Source organism: Megalobrama amblycephala, linkage group LG11 (genome assembly GCF_018812025.1).
Source record: "Megalobrama amblycephala isolate DHTTF-2021 linkage group LG11, ASM1881202v1, whole genome shotgun sequence".
NCBI lineage: Eukaryota > Metazoa > Chordata > Actinopteri > Cypriniformes > Xenocyprididae > Megalobrama > Megalobrama amblycephala.
The window spans coordinates 31,361,826-31,383,543 of record NC_063054.1 but is presented as its reverse complement, the minus strand read 5'-3'; the positions used below and the strand labels follow the sequence as shown (position 1 = coordinate 31,383,543).

General features: G+C 36.7%; 1 protein-coding gene across 6 annotated transcripts in view; it reads right to left on the bottom strand.

Moving 5' to 3' along the window:
- Positions 1–21,718, bottom strand: part of nkain2 (sodium/potassium transporting ATPase interacting 2) — a 164,520-nt gene that overhangs the window by 95,125 nt on the left and 47,677 nt on the right. The window contains exon 10 of one of the 6 annotated variants that reach the window (XR_007187119.1): positions 1,008–1,134. The exons of the other annotated variants lie outside the window; for them this stretch is intronic. The gene's annotated coding sequence lies outside the window, so the exon portion shown is untranslated. Of the gene's footprint in view, positions 1–1,007; positions 1,135–21,718 lie in introns of those variants that run through there. 6 annotated transcript variants of the gene reach the window in all.

Here is a 21,718-nt window from a genome sequence, read left to right as displayed (position 1 = left end):
TTCTTTTTGACCCCCAATCTTCCTTGCTCTTGTTCTACCTCCATAGCTTCCAGTCTCTCTCTCTCTCCTACTTTCTCTCCCTCTCCAGTCATCAGTAATTATTACTCTAAATGCACTATATTATTTTAATGTTAATGTTACAGCATATGTACAACTACATGGCATTTTCATAAATATTTTACATTTTGCATCAAATCCATAATAAGTATTTTTGATGACATTACTTTTTACTTGACTTTATTTACATTTGTGACCTTGAAGGAATCCAAAAGTAATCAGATTACATTACTTTCATATTGTCGTGCTTGGGTTACGTTACTGAACACCAGCAGCGTGATGAAGTGCCGAGCATGTTTTTCAAGCTGAGCACTCACATTTTTTTACGGTCGCAGAGAGTTGAACAAACGTTCAACTTTGCGTAAAACACAGCGTTTATCAATGTCACATTTTCCCAGTCATCCAATCACAGTTGAGGAGGAGCGGGACAAATACCACACGACCAACCGCCACATCCTGCTTGTACAACGGCAACAATCAACAACAACAAGTGTAGAACAAAATAACAGAGCAGAACAAAATCTTTTAAAACGTGCCAGAGCAAATACTTTACATTGCATCGACATTTTTATATAGAAACAATACAGAAACAAACTATGTGTATGAAATGAGATACTAGTAATACTAGCAAGCGAAGCATCTCAACTGAAAAAAATGCTATGCCGCCAAAGCGCTCTCAAGCGCCTGCAGCTAGGCGTTTTCAGCACAGCGCCTGCTGTTTTCAGCTGGCTAAAATTGCTTTGGTGGACACACTATGTGCTTAAATGCTCTGACTCGATCTAAAGAGGTACTTGGCCTGAAAAGTTTGAGAACCACTGCTTCAACACATCTCGTTAGCCAATATCTTTTGTTGCCTGTCACCTTTCAGGCTTTCATTCCAGGCTGTTGGTGCATCTTGTTTACCTGGCAAGGTCTGTGATCTATCTGAGAAGTGTTAAGGCTGCTGTGAGGTTTTGCAGACTGACCTGACTTCAGAAGATCTCTGTGTTCAGCATGTTTGCTTTATATTGATGAATGTCACAAGACCCACAGCAAAGATGCTCTGATTCACACATGGTGCCTCAATGGTCAGTGAGTCTATATATTGGAGCATTAAGCAAATATTTTTTTCAGAGAAAAATGTCAAATATAACACACTTTACAATCTACCACTTTAATGTAGTTGAGATATATAAGTCTCTTATTCTCATCAAAGCTGTATTTATTTGATCAAAAATACAGAAAAAACTTTTATGAAATATCATTACATATAAAAATAACTGTTTTCAATTTGAATAGATTTTAAAATTTAATTTATTACTGTAAAAGCAAAGCTGAATTTTCAGCAGCCATTAATCCAGATTTCAGTGTCACATCCTTCAGAAATCATTCTAATAAGCTGATTAGGTGCTCAAGAAACATTTCTTACACTCTAAAAAATGCTGGGTTAAAACAACCCAAGTTGGGTTGAAAATGGACAAACTCAGCATTTGGGTTGTTTTAACCCACCGGTTGTTATTTATCCCAAATATTGTTTAAAAATTACTATATGGCTGGCTTAAAATGAAATGAAAAATCAGATAAATAATTACTAGAGGCAACAATAATAATCAAAGGGTGAACATTTATTAATAATTTAATAAATGTTTATTGTTTAATTATTATTCATTAAAAAATTTAACCCAACTGCTGGGTTTTTCCATTTTCAACCACCATTTTTTCAGAGTGTATTATTATCATCAGTGTATTATGTATCAGTTGTGCTGCTTAATATTTTTGTGGAAACTGTGATACATTTTATCATGTCTTTACTGTCACTTCTGACTAATTTAATGCATTCTTGCCAAATAAAATAATTTTTAAAAAATATTTAAAATAATTTTAAAAAGTTTATATACTAGGCCTATATATTTATTTAAATATATATTTGTCAGACTGCCTAAAGAATGATAATAGAAGTTGAAAAGACAGCAAATTGAACTCTTAGACTGTTTTTGCTACTGTATATTTATGACAGACACTTTTCAAGCTTCACTTGATGTCATAACCATTACATTTTCTGATCAATTTGTTTTGCAGATCTTATTCAAATGGGTGGAGGTTCGTGCTGTGAATATCAGAGTATATTTACATGGTCTCTGGGCTGTTATAGGACAAAACGAACAATTATTAAAAAATTACGACAAAATTATGCTTTTTTTTGGCTAAAATGTCTGGAAGCACTCTTTAATGATTAAAAAAAGTCTCACACAGTTCCCCGGTGTGTTGTTGTTGTAAATGCAAACTGCATTCACAAGTCCTTGTGGTCTTTTAATCATGTACTCTAAATGCATGATAATTTTCCGCCATCAACAGTTTTCTGACAGTCTGACACCAGTCACGACCTATAAAATGCCGCAAATGCTGGCGTCCGTAGGCCGTCTAGTAATGAATGTGTCAGAAATTTTGCTACTTAATTACCAGTCATGGAAGACCGGAGGATGTGCTATTGCCTATGAACCTGTTTTTGGGCTGCTTAGCACAGACGTGTGCAGATTACAAAGCGAAACTCTAATGACAATTCACAAGGCGAAAGGGAATTTGTCCGGCAAGGAAGTCTCAAGAGAATAGAAGACTATTCAACTCTTTATTTCACCCTGTATAAAATTATATATATAAATCTAAATTTATTCTCACCATTAAACACCTTCAAATGGTCAATGAACGGATAAACCCTTTGAGCAGCAGCTGTGACCTTTCATTTCATAGGTCAAGCAATTAAATAAATTAAACAGGAAGACGATATTGACCTGCTCCTGTCAAGCCTACCAATGAGGGTCACAAGGGCATCAGTCTCATTCTCATTTTCTGCTATTACTCATGTCCATGTGACATCACCCAGGGTCAGTACATATTTCCCATAAGTGAAGACTCTATTAATGTCAAGCCCTAAAATGATGATCGATAATCTACAAGTGCATCCTCAAGAAAACGGTGAGTGATGCTACATTACATAACGATTGTTTAAAATTTGTGGGCAGAATCCAACTGTCATCATTTAGTCACCCTCATATCGTTCCAAACCTGCTGTGGAACACACCGTCCATACAGTGAAAGCCTATGGGGTCCAATAGACGCCATTGACTTTCATTGTATGGACAGTACGGGCAATATAGGGTCCAATGTTGCTCTTTGAAATATAATCTTTTGTGTACATACATGTTTTGGATCAACATGAGGGTAAATGATGCCATAATTTTTATATGTTTGAGTGAATTATCCATTTAACAATACCCAACACATGTATCATTAATCAGTTCCACACTGGCTTACACAGCATTAGTTTAGCTTATAGAGAATATAAATACCAGAGAATTATGTTAAAACAGGGTAAACAAACGCAGCATTGTACACATTCTCATCAAGCAAGCCAGAAACGTTTTGGAAAATCACATAACAAATTACTGAAGTTTCAAGAAGGCTCTGTTAGAAATATTTTAGAATAATGAAAGGTACAGTCACACAAGTCTAAGCATATGAAATCCTTTCAGATCCTGCAAGAAATATAACAGGTATTGATGCCACACAGCTTCTTTTTTAACAAATTATACATAATAAATGATAACAAATTTGTAATGAGCCAAGAAATCTATCTGTAACATTTAAAGGAGGTTCTCTATTGTTCACAGAACTTAAACTTTGTTGTCTAAATTTGCTTGTTTTGGGAGTGATGAAAAAAACACTGACTTTCTGATCTACAATAAGCCTAATTTACATAAAGATTAGGCGTGTTTGAGCTTAAATTAATGTCCATTCAAATAAGTGTGCCTAGATGACCTGGATTGCAGGTGTTTTGCAAATAACAGTGTTTTTACTGAAAGTGGCAACTGTTGAGCGAATTCAACCCAAAAGCAAGAGACCATAAAACATCCACTGAAACAGCTAATGAACAAAAGTGTACAATAGTTTCTTTCTGACTTATAAAAAAGTCACACTAAATACAGTAATAACAGAAGACCCTAACACTACAAAACATCAGTCTTGACGTCTACAAAACACCAGTCACTTCAACAGCTGAAACTATGACCGCTTTCTGCAAAGGCTACCATTTCTTTTCTTCCTGCTCAGTATTATTCTCAAAGTCAGAAGTGAGGAAAAACACCCAAAGCATCATGCAAAATTCATTATTCATTCTCACAAACTCTTAAAGCCTGAGAAGGTGATGTATGTATGCCCATTTTTCAGCTCAGTAGCGACAGCTGTATCTGCTGACAGGGATGTATACGTCTAATCCTCAACAAACTGGGACAGAATGACAGTGCGACACTGATGTGTGCTGTGAGTATCCACCCCTGCATTCAATGCTAGAGTCATGTCTTCTACTTCACACAACTCACTGGTCTCACTGTCACTCTAGCTGATGTTCCCCACCAATGGGAAAAATAAAACCAACCACACCTCCTCTGATCCAGCACTAAGCTCAAGCTAAGACCATGTGGCTATGACCACCACCTACAAAAACACTTCTAACACTAGTGCATTATCACTATAATAAGGCACAATAGGTACAAAGGTATTTATTGATTATATAATATACTGCATTAAATTGAAGCATTTTGGGAACTTAAGTGCTCTTCCAGCATGGTCCATACAACTAAAATGATTATTTTCTTAAATATAATAAATAATAAAGTTGGATGGATGGATGGATGATAAAAGGATGGTAGACAGACAGACAGAAAGACGATAGAAAGATAGATAGATATAGATAGATAGATGATGGATAGAACGATGGATTGATGGATAGAACAGACAGTTGAGAGAACGATAGAACAACGGACGGATGGATGGATGGATGTATGGATGGATGGATGGATGGACAATAAAAGGGTGGTAGGTAGACAGACAGATAGATAGATAGATAGATAGATAGATAGATAGATAGATAGATAGATAGACAGACAGACGGACAGACAAATGATAGAAGATGGATGGATGGAACAATGGAAGGAAAAACAGACAGATGAAAGAACAATAGAACGATGGATGGATGGATGGATGGATGGATGGATGGATGGATGGATGGATGGAACAATGAATGGATGGATGGATGGATGGATGATAAAAGGGTGGTAGACAGGCAGACAGACAGACAGACAGACAGATAGATAGATAGATAGATAGATAGATAGATAGATAGATAGATAGATAGATAGATAGATAGAACAATGGATGTATGGATGGATGATAGACGGATAGAACAATGGATGGACGGACAGAGATGACAGAACAATAGAACGATGGATGGATGGATGGATGGATGGATGGATGGATGGATGGATGGATGGATGATAAAAGGGTGGTAGACAGACAGACAGATAGATAGAACAATGGATGTATGGATGGATGATAGACGGATAGAACAATGGATGGACGGACAGAGATGACAGAACAATAGAACGATGGATGGATGGATGGATGGATGGATGGATGATAAAAGGGTGGTAGACAGACAGACAGATAGATAGAACAATGGATGTATGGATGGATGATAGATGGATAGAACAATGGATGGACGGACAGACAGATGACAGAACAATAGAACGATGGATGGATGGATGGATGATAAAAGGGTGGTAGACAGGCAGACAGACAGACAGACATACAGATAGATAGATAGATAGATAGATAGATAGATAGAACAATGGATGTATGGATGGATGATAGATGGATAGAACAATGGATGGACGGACAGACAGATGACAGAACAATAGAACAATGGATGGATGGATGGATGGATGATAAAAGGGTGGTAGACAGGCAGACAGACAGACAGACAGACAGACAGATAGATAGATAGATAGATAGATAGATAGATAGATAGATAGATAGATAGATAGATAGATAGATAGATAGAACAATGATGTATGGATGGATGATAGATGGATAGAACAATGGATGGACAGACAGACAGATGACAGAACAATAGAACGATGGATGGATGGATGGATGGATGGATGATAAAAGGGTGGTAGACAGACAGACAGACAGACAGACATACAGATAGATAGATAGATAGATAGATAGATAGATAGATAGATAGATAGAACAATGGATGTATGGATGGATGATAGATGGATAGAACAATGGATGGATGGACAGACAGATGACAGAACAATAGAACAATGGATGGATGGATGGATGAATGGATGGATGATAAAAGGGTGGTAGACAGGCAGACAGACAGACAGACAGACAGACAGACAGACAGATAGATAGATAGATAGATAGATAGATAGATAGATAGATAGAACAATGATGTATGGATGGATGATAGATGGATAGAACAATGGATGGACGGACAGACAGATGACAGAACAATAGAACGATGGATGGATGGATGGATGGACGGATAATAGAACGACAGAACTATGGCTGGCTGGCTGGATGGATGGATGAACGGATGATAGAACGCTACATGGATGAATGGATGCATAGATGAATGACAGTAAAGCCACAAGGAAACTTTGGACAGGTTTAATACACCTCTAGTAAAGTTCTAGGCTATTAGCAAGTTGAGATCTCAATTTAGCAAGACTGGCTGTAGCGTCAGCAGGACACAGAGAACAATAATGGCAGCTGACATGCCTGACCTTTCCCATTAAAAGAGCCTGGCTGTTTAATACCGGCTGCCTCCACATCTCATTAGCCAGCTCAGCACCTTGCGCGGCACCATGCTCTGTGATTGAACCCAGCAACTTCAGCCACCACTCGTTAATTAATTTCTGCCCATTATACACCTCTCTAGCTCTCATTTATGGGGTGTGCGCATACATGTGAGTGTACATATAAAGACATTTGTGTGCGAGTGGCGATTTTTTCTTATTTTATTAACTTGTTTTTCTCCCTCAATCTGTCTTTCTCATGCATATGCCCAACAAAATGCTTGTGCAGTTTACCAGTGATTATACAGGATTATGCTGTTCCATGTGACACCTTGGCAGGAAATGAGGGGAATTATGTATGTATATATGCATAGAAATGCAAATGTGCAAACATATACATACAATTATCTCAAAAACATCTAAGAAAGTATATTAAAAGGATGCATTACATTGATAAAAAGTGACATCAAAGACTTTTACATTGTTACAAAAAAATTATAAATGCTACATTTTTAACTTTCTATTCATCAAAGAATCTTGAAAAAACGTATCATGATTTCCAAAAAACATTAGGCAGCACAAATGTTTTCAACATTGACATTAATAAGAAGTGTTTCTTGAGCACCAAATCAGCATATTAGAATAATTTCTGAAAGATCATGTGACACTGAAGACTGGAGTAATGATGCTGAAAATTCAGCTTTGCCATCACATTTTAATTTGCAATATTTCACAATATTACTGTTTTTACTGTATTTTTGATCATATAAATTCAGCCTTGGTGAGCACCAGAGACTTCTTTCAAAAACATTTAAAAAATCTAATCTGACCCCAAACTTTTGAATAGTAGTGTAAATGTATGCTTTCATCTTACAGCTCAGAGTCAAAATATGAAGAAAATGTGTTAAAATGTGACCGTTTCTATTTCTGGCCAACTTCCTGTCACGGGAGAAAAAGTTCAATCCCAATAAATCTGAGTGTAAAATGACACAGCATGGCATTTTAAGTTTTCTGACGGCTGATTTTTTACTATAAAACGAAAAAGGTTGTTTCTTTGAAATCCTCACTTTGCAGAGCCTTTCCCGGGGGGCAACAGACAAGCATCATAAGCACGAGGAAATCCATCATTCCTGACCACTTCCCCCAGTTCTACAAGGTCACTACGTCGAAACTGGCAGTCTGACACTGGCTCTGTCACCTCCAATGCAATCAGAACCTCCCCACAGCGGCACACGGCTCACAGGTTTCAAGGAAATTATATTTATGAGTGGCAGACAGCGATCACTTTTCAACCGACACCCAGAACAATGCCATAAACTCGCAGGCAGGCCAACCCACGATCATCATTTGTTTGAGATTTCTAAGATGGGGCGTTTTGGGTATTACGAAGAAACATCCCCAAACGACCTAACAATTGATGAATAAGGCTTATAGAAGAAAAAAATGGGCCAACTCCAAGCATTTCAAACTGGAAAACAGTAAGTGTGTGTGTGCGTGTGTGTGTGTGTGTGTGTGTGTGTGTGCGTGTGTGTGTGTGTGTGTGTGTGTGTGTGTGTGTGTGTGTGTAGGGCTACTAGTGTTAAATTACTCTGCTTAGCAGGGCTCGACAGTGTGAGCATCTCTCTCGCATTTGCGACTAAATTAAATTGCGACTAAAGTATTTAGTTAGAAAATTTTTTTCTTTCAGACTTCATAACTTTTTTAAGTCACATACATAAAGACATAGATTGGTCTAAATTGATACCGAAAACTAAGACCCTGATTACTCCTAACTAACTAACTAACTAACTAACTTCTAGTTCTTAAGACAATAACTTCTAGTTCTTAAGACAGTCTCAACATAATGGTTTATGCAACTGGCCCCTGGTTTCCCAGCCTGGAGAGGCTGGTATATTGGCAAGTATAAGAGGGTTTTGGGCACTTTCCGCTGGTCAGACTGGGAAACCAGCTTGCCAACCAGCTGAACACCAGCTTACACTGTGTCCTAAACAGACGTGACGCAATAAGATTCCAGCGACAATCAATTTGTCTGTCCACACCAGACGCGTCACGACTATGAAACTATGACTATGAAACTATGACTATGAAATCACAGCCAATCAGAAGAGCCCGTGGGCATGCCCTCTCGGCAAGTTCCCAGCACTCATAACAAAATGGATAAGTACATAATCAAATTCATGAATATTACACCATTTTAACTAGGGATGCACCGAAATGAAAATTCTTGGCCGAAACCGAAAACCGAAAAAGAGGAAACCAAGGCCGAAAACCGAAACACCGACAACGTGTGCTGACAGACTCTAAGAGTGTACTTTTCATTGTTTTCACTCCGTGGTCCGTCTCAACCACTTTGCTTAGGAGACGCTTTAGTGCTGCGATTAAAGGAATAACGTCCACTACAGATGTATCAGAGGAGCTGATCTCGCGGTTTCTGTTTGCGTCATCACAACATTTCGGCCGTATTGTTTCGGTGATAAAAGTCTTTCGGCCGAAAACCAAAAATGCACTTTTGGGCCATTTTCGGCCGAAAATTTTCGGTGGCCGAATATTCGGTGCATCCCTAATTTTAACATTATTAAAAATATATACTGAGTTACTGAAACAATCTTTGTCATACTTTATCTGTTCATGAGTTGACAGTTGAACGTTCTTGTTTCATTTATTCTGAAGATATGAGGTAAACAGCACATAAACAGCACCTGAGATACTTTGTGTTGTTGTTCCAGCCGCGACATTGCAGAAAAATAGAAACCGTTTCTAAAATAGAATCATCGCGTGTCACGTCTGGTTATGACAATGTACAGTTTCTTCAACAAGGATATAAGATTACTAGGATCTTAGAGGCAGAAATTGAGTAAAAGTCTCCATTTGCTTAAACAACTGGGATATTAAAGAGATCATAATGTTATCGTAGAGACATAAATGCAATCAGAAGTAGAGGCCCTACTGTGAGTTTAGTCTTGACTGGATTCGTTAATGTTTTATTTAAGTGCTAAATGGTATATCTTTAAAATATAGGCTAGCTCAGCACCCTGGGGTGTAGCCATTGCGTTTGAAAATCTTAAGCACACCTCCTACCAAGCGCAGCAGCAGTCATGATGGCTGAAAACAATAATTAAAGAACAGACTAATGTATGAAGAGTGAATCTCAGCATGGCTAACTAGCTGAGCTGTCGACACTAGTCGACCAATGTGGCCTTTTTCATTAAAGCTGGTTGACCTATGAATTCTAGCTTGTTGCTAATTAATAATAAAAACTTTTGAACTCCAGCACACCAGCATCCAACCTTGGAGACTGCAGAAAGGCGTTTCCAATCGTTGAGGGAAGTCAAAAACAAAAACAATCAATTTGTCAGTTCCACTTTTCAAACCAAGCCCAATGACAGCAGATCGGCAAAACCCCATTTTAATTTATCTGGTAAAAAGTGTGGCTAATACAGCATATATTCCACAAAGGCTTCTCTTCCTGTGCACCAAGAACGTAATTACATTTGCAACACTGTAATATGAAGCCACTGGAAATGGCCTGAGGCACATTAAAGCACGTGATCTGCCACCGTGTGCCCTGGCTAACAATGCCTTCAGTCCCCATAACCTGCTTCTATCGAAACCACCTCTATGGACAACACACATCTGCCCCTCTCACTCTAATAGCTTTGATGGAACCCTATAGGTTCCTTTAAGAAGTGAAGGAAATTAGACTGGACTCCAGAGCCCTATGGACCCATTTACTGTGGCTATCTTCTCTTAACAGACAATAATGTCACCTAAATAGACAAAATGTGGGCATGGATTCAAATTCTCCATTATCATGAGACATACAGGTGATTTTATTTGAAAAAGGATACTAGACCAATAATGCTATGGACTGACTAATGAACTAAATATCCATCCATCCATCCATTTATCCAACCGACCAACCAACCATCATTCAAACCTTTCAAACACTTAGCTAAAATGTATGTAGTTATGAATTTCTTGGAATTTCAAATTCTAATTCCTTACATTCAAATTTGAATTGCAATTCCGCATCCTTTTTAGCTTCAAATGCAATTTGAATTCAAAAAGTGAATTGGTAAAAAGACCCTGGTTAAGAGAGCAGGTGTTGCCCAGATAACATTCAAAATAAAGAAGGACGGCTATATAGTATGTGCTAGATATGGGCTTTGACCCTACAGACCTCTAGATTCTCAGCTGACCCGAACAGATGTGTAACAGCCCACCTCATCAGCGAGTGTGGTTCTTCACCTGAGCCACGCCACAATGACAGATCACACGTCAGGACAGCCCTCTCAGGTCCTGCAGCGATGGAGCCGTCCTTGACCAGGCATGCCATCGCAGTGTAAGAAAATCTCTTATCATGTTACGATATGCAGAGGCACAGTCGTAATCAGGCTAAGTGCCATGCTGAGGCGTGAACCCTGCTAAAATGCCATTCCAGGCACGCATAAAACACTTTATGGAAAATAAAGACCAATCTCACTACTAAGTATCGATCGTAAATTATCGTAACATTTGCAGGCAGTCAGCAGAGAGATATTAACCAGTGAAAGTTATCAAAGGGTGTGTGTGGCTGTTCTGCTTGTAAAGCAGCTGTTGGCATTGTAACCGTCTTCGGATTGGATTACATGTTATCTTCGTATTACAGCTACAGCTACGTGTAATCACAGTTTAAAGGAACAGTTCCCCAAAAATAATGATTCGGTCATCATTTACTAATCCTTGTGTCATTTCAAACGAGTATGAGTTTCTTTTTTGCTTGATGAAAAATGATGACAGGATTGAACTATCCCCTTAAGTTATGAAACTGAAACGCTTCTAAAGCAAACAAGAACTGGATAGCAGTAGGCCTACGTATACATTGAAGGTAAAGAAAAACAAAGAAACATTAAACCTAGATTTCAGCTTGGTTAAATATTTATGATTGCTCTGGCATCAAAAAGCACTCATCCTAAAAGCTTTCCTTGTAACAATATGTTCTCAGGAAACAGCCTTTTGGATTACAGGACTGCACGCTTTAAACAAGAGAGTTAAAACATTATCTCACAATCACTTTATAAACACGTACTGTACCAGTACTACAGTATCATGATGGTATAAAGTCACCTTATTCATAAACCATGGTTTTCAAATGTTAGTGTAAGGCACTTAAAAATATGATATTATTATACATGGCCAAAAACATGTCAAAAGGACAGCTTTACATATACACTACTGTTTTTAAGGTTTGGGGTCAGTAAAATTTGGGGCTTTTTAAAAAAATAATAATAATTTGCATTATACTGTAAGTATACACAGTAAGCTTCATAAGTAAAGATTTACCATTTTAAAAAAGATCCCATTTCAAATAAATGCTTTCTATACATCAAATGATCCGGAAAGAAATGCTTCAGTTTCAACAATATTACAACATTAAAAAAATACTTAACTTTTAAATGGCATACACACACACACACACACACACACACATCCTTGTTTATACTACTCCAAATGACCCTACTAAGATAGTAAGATCAGGAATTTATGATGTTGTTGGGTCCTTCAGTCAGACCCCACAAAGACAACATCTTAAAAATCATATATAAAAATGTTTGACAAAATCTTAACAGTCACTATAGTATGGCCCTTCTACTATACCCAAACCTACCCGTCACAGGAACCTATCCTTAAGGCTCCATTTACACTAGTGTGTTTTTGTTTTAAAATGGCATTTTAAAATGAAAACGATCCTCGTCTACAATGACGTTTCCACAGCATTTCAGAAATGATCTCCGTCTACACTACATGCCCGAAAACGCATGTCACATGATCGTTCATGCACACTGGGCACGTACAAGTGTAAACAGTTGCCTCTTGCGCATGTAGGCAGCTGCATTGCAGTTCAGTCTCCATGTTATTGTTTACACGGTCGTCAAGGATACGCAGAGCAAATGTTGTCAGCCACGCATCATTTTCAAAAGTGTCCATTTTTGGTTCCGTTTCGAACTAAAACAAGGTTTGCAGCATTTTTGAAAGTCTCTGTTTTCAAGGTTTGAATATGGCGTATCCATAGCAAAACTTATTCGTTTTAAAACAAAAACGAACTAGTATAAACGGGACCTAAAACTACCCATCACAGGAACCTAACGCAATTCTTATATATTTTTATGTATAGGTTTAGGGATAGGTTCCTGTCATGGGTAGGTTTAGGTATATTGTAGTGAAGGACAGGAATGGGCGATATGGCCTAAAAAATTTATCACGATAATTTCAGGTACTTATTGCGATAACGATACCAAAGACGATAATATATATATTTATATATATTATTATTATAAATTATTTTCTTCTGTAAAATAGCAGATTGTTATGTTTATGTTGTGTTCCAGTGACTGTGCTGACTCTTGTCCCATGGAACAAATTGTAAAAAGAGTGCAAACACTGTATCAAAAAGTAACGATCCCAACTATGTCTTCAGATAGATTACAAAATACAGCTGTGACGCAGCTCTCCGTGTACGCTCTTTGAATGAGTACACACAAATCTCCTCACAGCACGCACGAGTTCTCTTTTGCTTCTTATGGTTGAATGTTTAAATTGACAAGGTTTAAATGAGTTTAGTTTAAACACCGATAGCAACTTGAGATGTTTAGATCTCACCTGCGCTCGCGAGCTATCAACACCCGGGTGATGACGGCATAAATGACTGCTCATAGAGCATACGGCTCTTGCATTGAACATTTGTTTATAGTTATTACGGTAGTTTGCTCTGCATCTGATTTTCTATAACCAAACCAGTTCAAAATTGTGGAGGTAGCTCCTCGCTTAACAACAAGCTCCTCCTCAGCCTCACGTCTGCCTTCCGCTATGCTTGTTTTCACTCCGCACGTGAACAGTGAATCGGTCGCACGTGAAACTACGTCATCAACTAGACTTATTGTCATTATCGCAAGGAGACAAATTTTCATTGTGAGAAGAATTTTCAACGGTATATCGCAAACGATAAGATATCGCCCATCCCTGAAGGATGATAGTAAATTGAGTCAACATTTAAAAGATTGTGTCCTTGTAGGGTCCAAGTAAAGCAATCAAGTCAATCTGCCCAGAGCAGACTTAGCGAGTTAACGTTCAAATCAGTGGGAAAACTGGAAATGAAAAAGCACATTGCTTTTTTTATACAATCAACCACACAAAAATGAATGTGTCAGATTGACAGGCTTTGTAGTTATATGAGGCGAACAGAAGGAACCCACTTGAAACGCACTCTGGCTTGATCACATCTCACTTCTTAGCTGCAAACAACCAAGGAAGATAATGCTGCAATATCATACAATAAATGATGTCATCAACTACATTATCTGCACTCTACGACAACAGGTTACAATTGACATGTTAAGCATGAAACAGGATAAGGCTGTGACCTGAAATATCATGTACTGTATATAATATATGTATATATCAAGGACAGATGTGCATGCTACACTGCTTGTAAACACAGCTGCGACTGAGAATATATGGACAATAACAAACTCTCAGTTTTACTTCAACTACGCTTGAACATACAAAGCTATGTAGCAAAAATGCTTTTATTCACAGCCATTCTACTGCCCTGCCTCGTTTCGTTCTGCTGAAGCACATAAGCGCCTTTGTCTGTATTCCCATGGGATCACATTCTCTAGGCTCTACCGCTGCAGTCAGGTAAAAAACGTTTCTGCTGTGGCAACAACGCAGAGAATTTATCAGACAGGTGATACAAAAGCGTTATGGGTATTCATGTTTCCAGACAATAACACAAGGGACCGTTTATTATTAGATCAAAAACTATAGGCAACCGCATTAAGGAGAAGATGTTCTAACAAAGTTTGCTGAAACACAGCCAAACCGCAAAAGATGATGGCTTCATTCCCAGATGCAAAGTGAGGTAACTTTACAGTAAAACGACTTTCGTAAAGTGGCCGGATACAAACTGTGGTCACACACCGCCTGGTGTGGTGGTGAATAATTTGATGGTTTTAACAAGAATGAGAGCAGCAATGACAGGCAAACAGAGAATGAGTAGATTGTCAATTTAACAGTCTAATTAATGGAACTGATTACACAGCTTGAATATAAGACAGCACTGATGAATGTGTTCAAAAACTGACATTAAAGCATGCATTTAAGATGCAGTGTGGAATTTCTGCAGCACTACTTAAAAGAAGTTAAACATGTCAACAAAATTAAATGTTCATTAAAGGAATAGTTCACCCAAAAAGTCATTTACTCAGCCTACAGTTGTTCCAAACCTGTATGACTTTCTTTCTTCTGTTAAACACAAAAAAATGTTGGTAATGGCTACGGCTGATGTGATGGTAGCCATTGACTTTCATAGTATATTTTATGGAATTCAATGGCTACCGTCAACTTTCTGGTTACCAAAATTCTTCAAAATATCTTCATTTGTGTTCAACAGAAAAAAAAAGAAATGCATTACAGGTTTGGAACAATTTGAAGGTGAGTAAATGATGACAAAATTTTCATTTTTTGGTGAACTATCCCTTTAACAAAAAGTTTTTAGATTTTGTCAATAATAATGAAAGAGATAAATATAAAATATGCACCAGGATGATAATTAAATGAGGTTGCATATTATTTTACAGTACACGCACATATGTGTACTTACAGTGTGTACTTACCAAAAACAGAACTGGGTAATATAAGGTTACTACATGGGTTAGGGGTAGGTTCAGGGTTAGTACCAAGTTACTACCCAGTTATTGTAATTACTATAATAAGTACATAGTATGTACATGGGGAACAGGACTGTAAAATAAAGTGCTACCTTAAATTATTTTAAAATAAAACTTTTTTTTTTAAGAAAAATAAGATCAGTTTCTACATGTTGATTTTGTTACCTGTTCATATATATTTAAATTAATATGTAAAATATTTTAATATTTGATCATTTTATTTTTTCTTCACCAACTTAAATGTCATTTATCTAGTTTCAATTAAATTGGATGCCATTTTAGTACAGTAAATTTCACTAAAATTAAAATGACATGACAATAATACAAACTATATTAATAGTTTAGTAAAAAAAGATTATATTATAAATAAACTATTATCAAAATACTGTGTATATAAATGAACATCGCACCAAACATAACTTAAATGGAACCGATTTCCAAACACCAGATAAACTGATGAACAAAAATAAAATTCACACAGTTCATCTTTAGATGAGCCACTTGAAAGGACTATGTGTCTAATATTGCTAACTTTCCTATGAGATCTTTCTGATCTAATGCCCAACATTTTTTTTTCTAAATCATTAGTATTCTCCGCAACCTGTCCCAAAACTACCATTAATGTGATTTGTGCACTTTATTATGTGAACGCCTTGGTTGAAAAGGTTTGGCAAGAACAAGAAATGCAAATTCAAATCAAACAGATTCAGTAAACAAAACCAGCCAAAAGGCATCATGATACACATAATGCATTTTTTGTACTGTTCTGGGCTTTGACGGGTCAAAAGGGCAACTATGAGGAGTCTGGATCCTCCATGTTCAGCTACCGGGCAACATTCCAACATTTATACCTATTGTTGCTAGGAGACATTCCAAGTAATGTTTATGGCTCGCCTCAATCAGATGGGAACCTGGCAAATAGCGTGCAGCACAGCACAGGTATCCTCACTGTAACCTTTTGTGTTCTGAAATCTCCCGACTACGAAAGAGGCATCCGGGGCGGGAAAAGAAAGGTTAATTTAATGCCAAAAGGAAGGAGAGATGCCTGAAAAATGTCCTGCAGCAAAGACTTATTCCCACCACACCTTTGCGGCAATTGTGTTTATTGGTTTTGTTAGGCTGGGAATGATTTATAACATTTGAAAAGCCATTAAATCTTCCTGCCTTTTCAGATTTGGATTGTGGTGTGGAGAAGCCAATTCAACTCACTTGCCAAATATCAAGGACTTCTTTTCCCTGAAAGGCAGCTCTTCAGTTGCAGTCATAAAGCCAAAGAGCTTCACTTGTTCACTGTGAGCAGGATTCTATCTCTATCCTGCTAGTCAATCTGGCATTCTTTATTGTCAAATTCATGAAAATAGTGGCAAAAACACCTGATTCAACAGTCCAACTTACATAACAAATTGATGAATTTACACTAAGCATGATGTGAAAGGTTTCCAGTGACATGTTTTTTGTCTGTCCACAGAGAATGTAGGTTTGCATCGCATAAAAAAAAAAATGCTGGATGGGCAGTAATTCTAAAAATACACATAAAAAACATATATGCACAACTAAGGCGAAGCACTGTTTGATCCGATAAGAAAACGTGTATAAACTACTATGAAAACACTTTTACCAAATAAATCCCTCGATGCACAACAAAAAAACTCACATGTCTTTTAGGGGTGTGCACAACTAGTCGAATATTCGACCTGTAATTAATATTCGAAAAATAAAAATACTATTTGAATTTACTATGTTGCTTTGCTGGCCGTGAATGCAGTGAATCCATGATAAATCCTAAGCACTAAAACTTGCAATTATAACTAAATGCACCAGGTGGCGCTGTGGAGCATGTTTAAAAGGTTTATTTTATTTGATCGTCACAAAATGTTGTCGCCCTCCTCGCGAAGTTTGGAATTACTTGGATGAAAATGATCTTACAAAATGGAATTACTTTTGATCAAATGAATGAATGAAACTGAGCTATCATAATATCACCACCATGTTGAGAAAGCACATTAAATCTAAACACCCGTTGAATGAGGAAGACATCACTGCATTCACGACAGGTAAGCGCAGCTGTAAGTTATCCCCGAGTGAGCCAAGAATATAGCTTATCTGACAGTAAAATGATAATGACACATATGCTTCCTTTAAGTTTCGTCAAGGGAGATGTATTTACGAACAGAACACAAAGTGCTGCTCTTAGAAACTTAGCTCAGCACACCGTTGTGTATTATCGTTATCTTTGTTTCTGCAACATCTGTCAGCGCAGCTCGTTTTCTTTTTTGTTTTTCTCAACATGAACATGTGAAACAATATAAACACGATAACCATATACTGACTCGAATTTATTATGTACGTTACGTTTTGTACAGTAACTGGCGCTGTCCGCTTTATTAGTGTTTTTCCCGTTCGCGCTGCTTGAGCTTAAATGCTTTTGTTCTTTATATTTTTTGTTTGCACATATTGTTTAATGCTTTGAACTAAAAGAAAACCTTAAGATACAACGTAAGGTTGTCGTGTATATTGCCTAATCGTAAGCTTGTTCAGAAATGGTTACAAAATCTTGATGAATTAAAAAAATAACGTCATTTTTGACGTCATTTAAATAAACGAATATTCGAATATTCGTTTTTTACGAGCCCAAATATTCGAATACAATATTATGGAAAAATGCCCATCCCTAATGTCTTTGCCTCAGCAGTGGATGTGATTGGATAACTGGACTAACCAGCGGACCGATTAAATTGCAGAGCAACTCAAATTTTGGTTTTTGGTCATTCTAAAATGCTTGAGTCAAAGTCTGTTATCAAAATGGTTGGGTATAATTACAAGTCATTATGATGTACGAAAAAAGAGCCACAGTTGCTTCCCTGATTGCAGCAACTTTCATTTTTATTACAGATATTTTGAGCCAATTTCCCAGGAAGTGACGATTTTGTTTTCTTAAACACATGGGATGGAAATGGTGCTTTATTCACAATTTTTTTTACGCGATATTTCAATTTTGCGAATAAGTTAAACTTGCAACTTTGGATGGAAACATAGCTTGTGAAACTGATGTCACAATAATATTTCATGCTTAATATTTATGTGAGGTTATGTGGTTTTTGTTTGATTTACAGCCAATGAGACTGCATGAAAGGACTATTAGATTGATGGTGAAGTACTGTAATACAAACCAAGTGATCAACAAAATGTTGCACAAAAAACTGATTTACATGAAAAAGAGTTTTGTCACTTGTTTAATTATGTTTAGGTATAAGAGAGTAAGTTTGCAAAAAAAAAAGCATCTTAACGCAGCTTTTAATTAGCAAGTCTAAATTCATGGTGTACAGAAACATTCATTTATACATGGTTGAGTTATGGCATCAATGCTTTGATAAGACAGAATGTAAATATTTGGATTAATTATGCAAAACAGCTTCCGAAACCATCTGTCAGTTTTGGAAAATCAAGGTCAAGTCGCAAAGGCATTGCACAGCAATTTAGAGCAATATTCTGCCAATGCGATTGTTGTGTTTGGCAAAGGATCTGTTTCCGTCTGTACGCTAGGAATCCGTTTACTTCTAATCCATAAAAAAAGAAAGAAAGAAGAGTTGTCGCAGTACTTTTACATGCTTATGGACGAACTCAATCAAACACAATGCACAGCATTAACCTCAAGAAAATCTACATTTGGCAAATCACCTGCATTCAGGAGAGTAATTAATTTCAAGAACGCAAGCCTTTCTCCTGCATACAGCTGATTACGATGAAAGAAAACAACAATTAAACCTTTGTCTTTGTGGTGTTCAAAGAGGAAAAATGACAGCAGACATTCATACCTGTTTGAAAACAAAGCAATTATAGAAATGTGTAGCGCCAGGTGTAGAATATTTCAAGAGAGTTTAGAAATAAACTCAGTTCATGACCTCAAGAACAACAGGTGTCTGTCAGACTCTGGGCAATTTGTTATTTGCCAATGAGGACACAATCTAATTCCACAATCACAATCCTTTTTCCTTTCTTTTTTTTCTATTTACCCATTCTATTTTTACTCCCAAGGTAACATTTAAGTTAACAATCAATCTTGGGTTTATGTGGCTAAACATACATTTGTGGCTGAAAAAGCATAAACAAATAAGAAAAAAAAATGACAGATGTACAACCTGATTTCATAAATGTATCTGAAAGGACAAATGCAGAAGCTGATTAAAGTTAAATTGTAAATTTTCAATGCCCTGTTGTGCATCTCCTTCTGTAGTTTAATGGACTTCGATTCAACATGTTACTTTAGTACAATTAAATTAATTATTAAAAAAAAAATCATAAAATTAACATTTAATCATGCTTCCTGACTATGACTATTCTACAGGCAACTTGCCAAATCACACTTACTGAAAGCAAACAGCACAAAAAATGAATAAGGACAGATGGACTAACTCGAATGCATTACGCATTGCTGTGGACTGCAGGCCAATGATAGACAATGATATGGAAATAAATCATATTTTGCACTCTAAAGATTCTGTAATGTCTTTTCAACTCATCTGCCACAAATAACATCTTTGAATTATTGTCAATTAATTCATTCAAATCATTTAAAGAAACAAAGAAACAGACTTGACAACTAATATTTATGATATAATCCAGATAGATTTTTGACTATCGACATTAATTCTACTGCATTCTGCAGTTTATTCTGGCCAAGTACTGCCCACTTAGACAGAACAAAACCTTCTGATGAACATGTAAAATGACCAACTGTTGTTGATAAGGGTGCGCAGGGGCAGATAAATCTGAAATCAATGCAGCCACAACAACAGACCGGCGTACAACAAAGTGGTAAAACATTCAAATAATGATGCTTCAGTTTCTACAAAAGCTTACATACATAACAAGAAAATTAGTGCAAAATTTGAGAGAACCACTTGGTCAGAACTTCCCTCAAGGACATAACAGATGATACAGCATGTCTAAAATAAAACTCTTAGATAATTTTATACGTTGAGTTCCAAGTACTGAACTGTACCAATTTCAAGTGTGTCCGACTGCATGCCGCAGAACTACAAACCACGCCCCAATAAATTACGCACCTACTACAAGTTACACCCCCTACAATGAAACAGACATTTGGGATGTCATCAGAGCCCCTCCCTCTGGAATCGCGGATGTCGTCACTAGAACCGCTCTTCATCAGTAGAAGGATGCCATTAAAGAAGTATTTAAAATATACTGTCTTTATGTTGTTTCCTTATGTTGTTTTAATTTGGAGATTTACAGTGAAATTATTACATTATAAAATATATTAAAAATGTATAAAAACTTAGTGTTTTTAATTGATCACAGAAAAAATGTGTGATTTATTGCGTTCATTGAGTTAATTTTTCTAATCGATTGACAGCACTAATATATGTATATATATATATATATATATATATGGTCCATTCAGTATTATCAGTACTTCAGTTCTGTTCTGTTTACCCTAAGAGGGGTTATCACTGCTTTGCCTGCTCTTATCCATGCTAGGCTGTATGGATGGGCAGGGAGTTCTTGCCCAGAACAGAACCATACCGCCAGTCCAAACTGTATGCTAACTGCCAGTCATCTTTGACGATAGTAATCCTGACAGAAACCTTATTTTTAAGCAAAAATAACTATATTGTGATATATACGGTTATCATTAGGGATGTGCAACGATTAATCGCGATTAATCGTTAGCAAAATAAATGTCTGTGCTTACATAATATATGTGCGTGGTCTGTGTATAATAATTATGAATATATAAATACACAGACATACATGTATACATTTAAGAAATATATGCATGTTTAAATAAATATATATATTTATATATATTTTATAGTACATATAAATATTTTATATATATAAATCTAACATTTTTCTTAAGTATATACATGTATGTGTCTGTATTTATATATACATAACTATTATACGCAGAACACACACATATATTATGTAAACACACACTTTTATTTTGCAAACGATTAATCACGATTAATCGTTGCACATCCCTAGTTATCATGAAATAAAATTAATCATGTATCGTGATATAAGATTTTAGTCATATCGCCCACCCCTACCAACATGTAAACAAATCTTCCTAACAGGCTGATAAAAAAAACTTGTGTACAGCTGATTCCCAGAAGTTCCCTTGTGGGCAGCCAATTGGAACGGGTGGATTTCACCAGCTGTATTCATCTTAGTATACAATATGCATCAAAGGAAGGCTGTCGGAGGATGAAGCTAAGAGGACAATTTGACAACGGTTATCAAGTTCTTCATCAGCCATAATAGAGTCAAACTATTTTACCAGATGTCCTTCCTATGAATGCATCT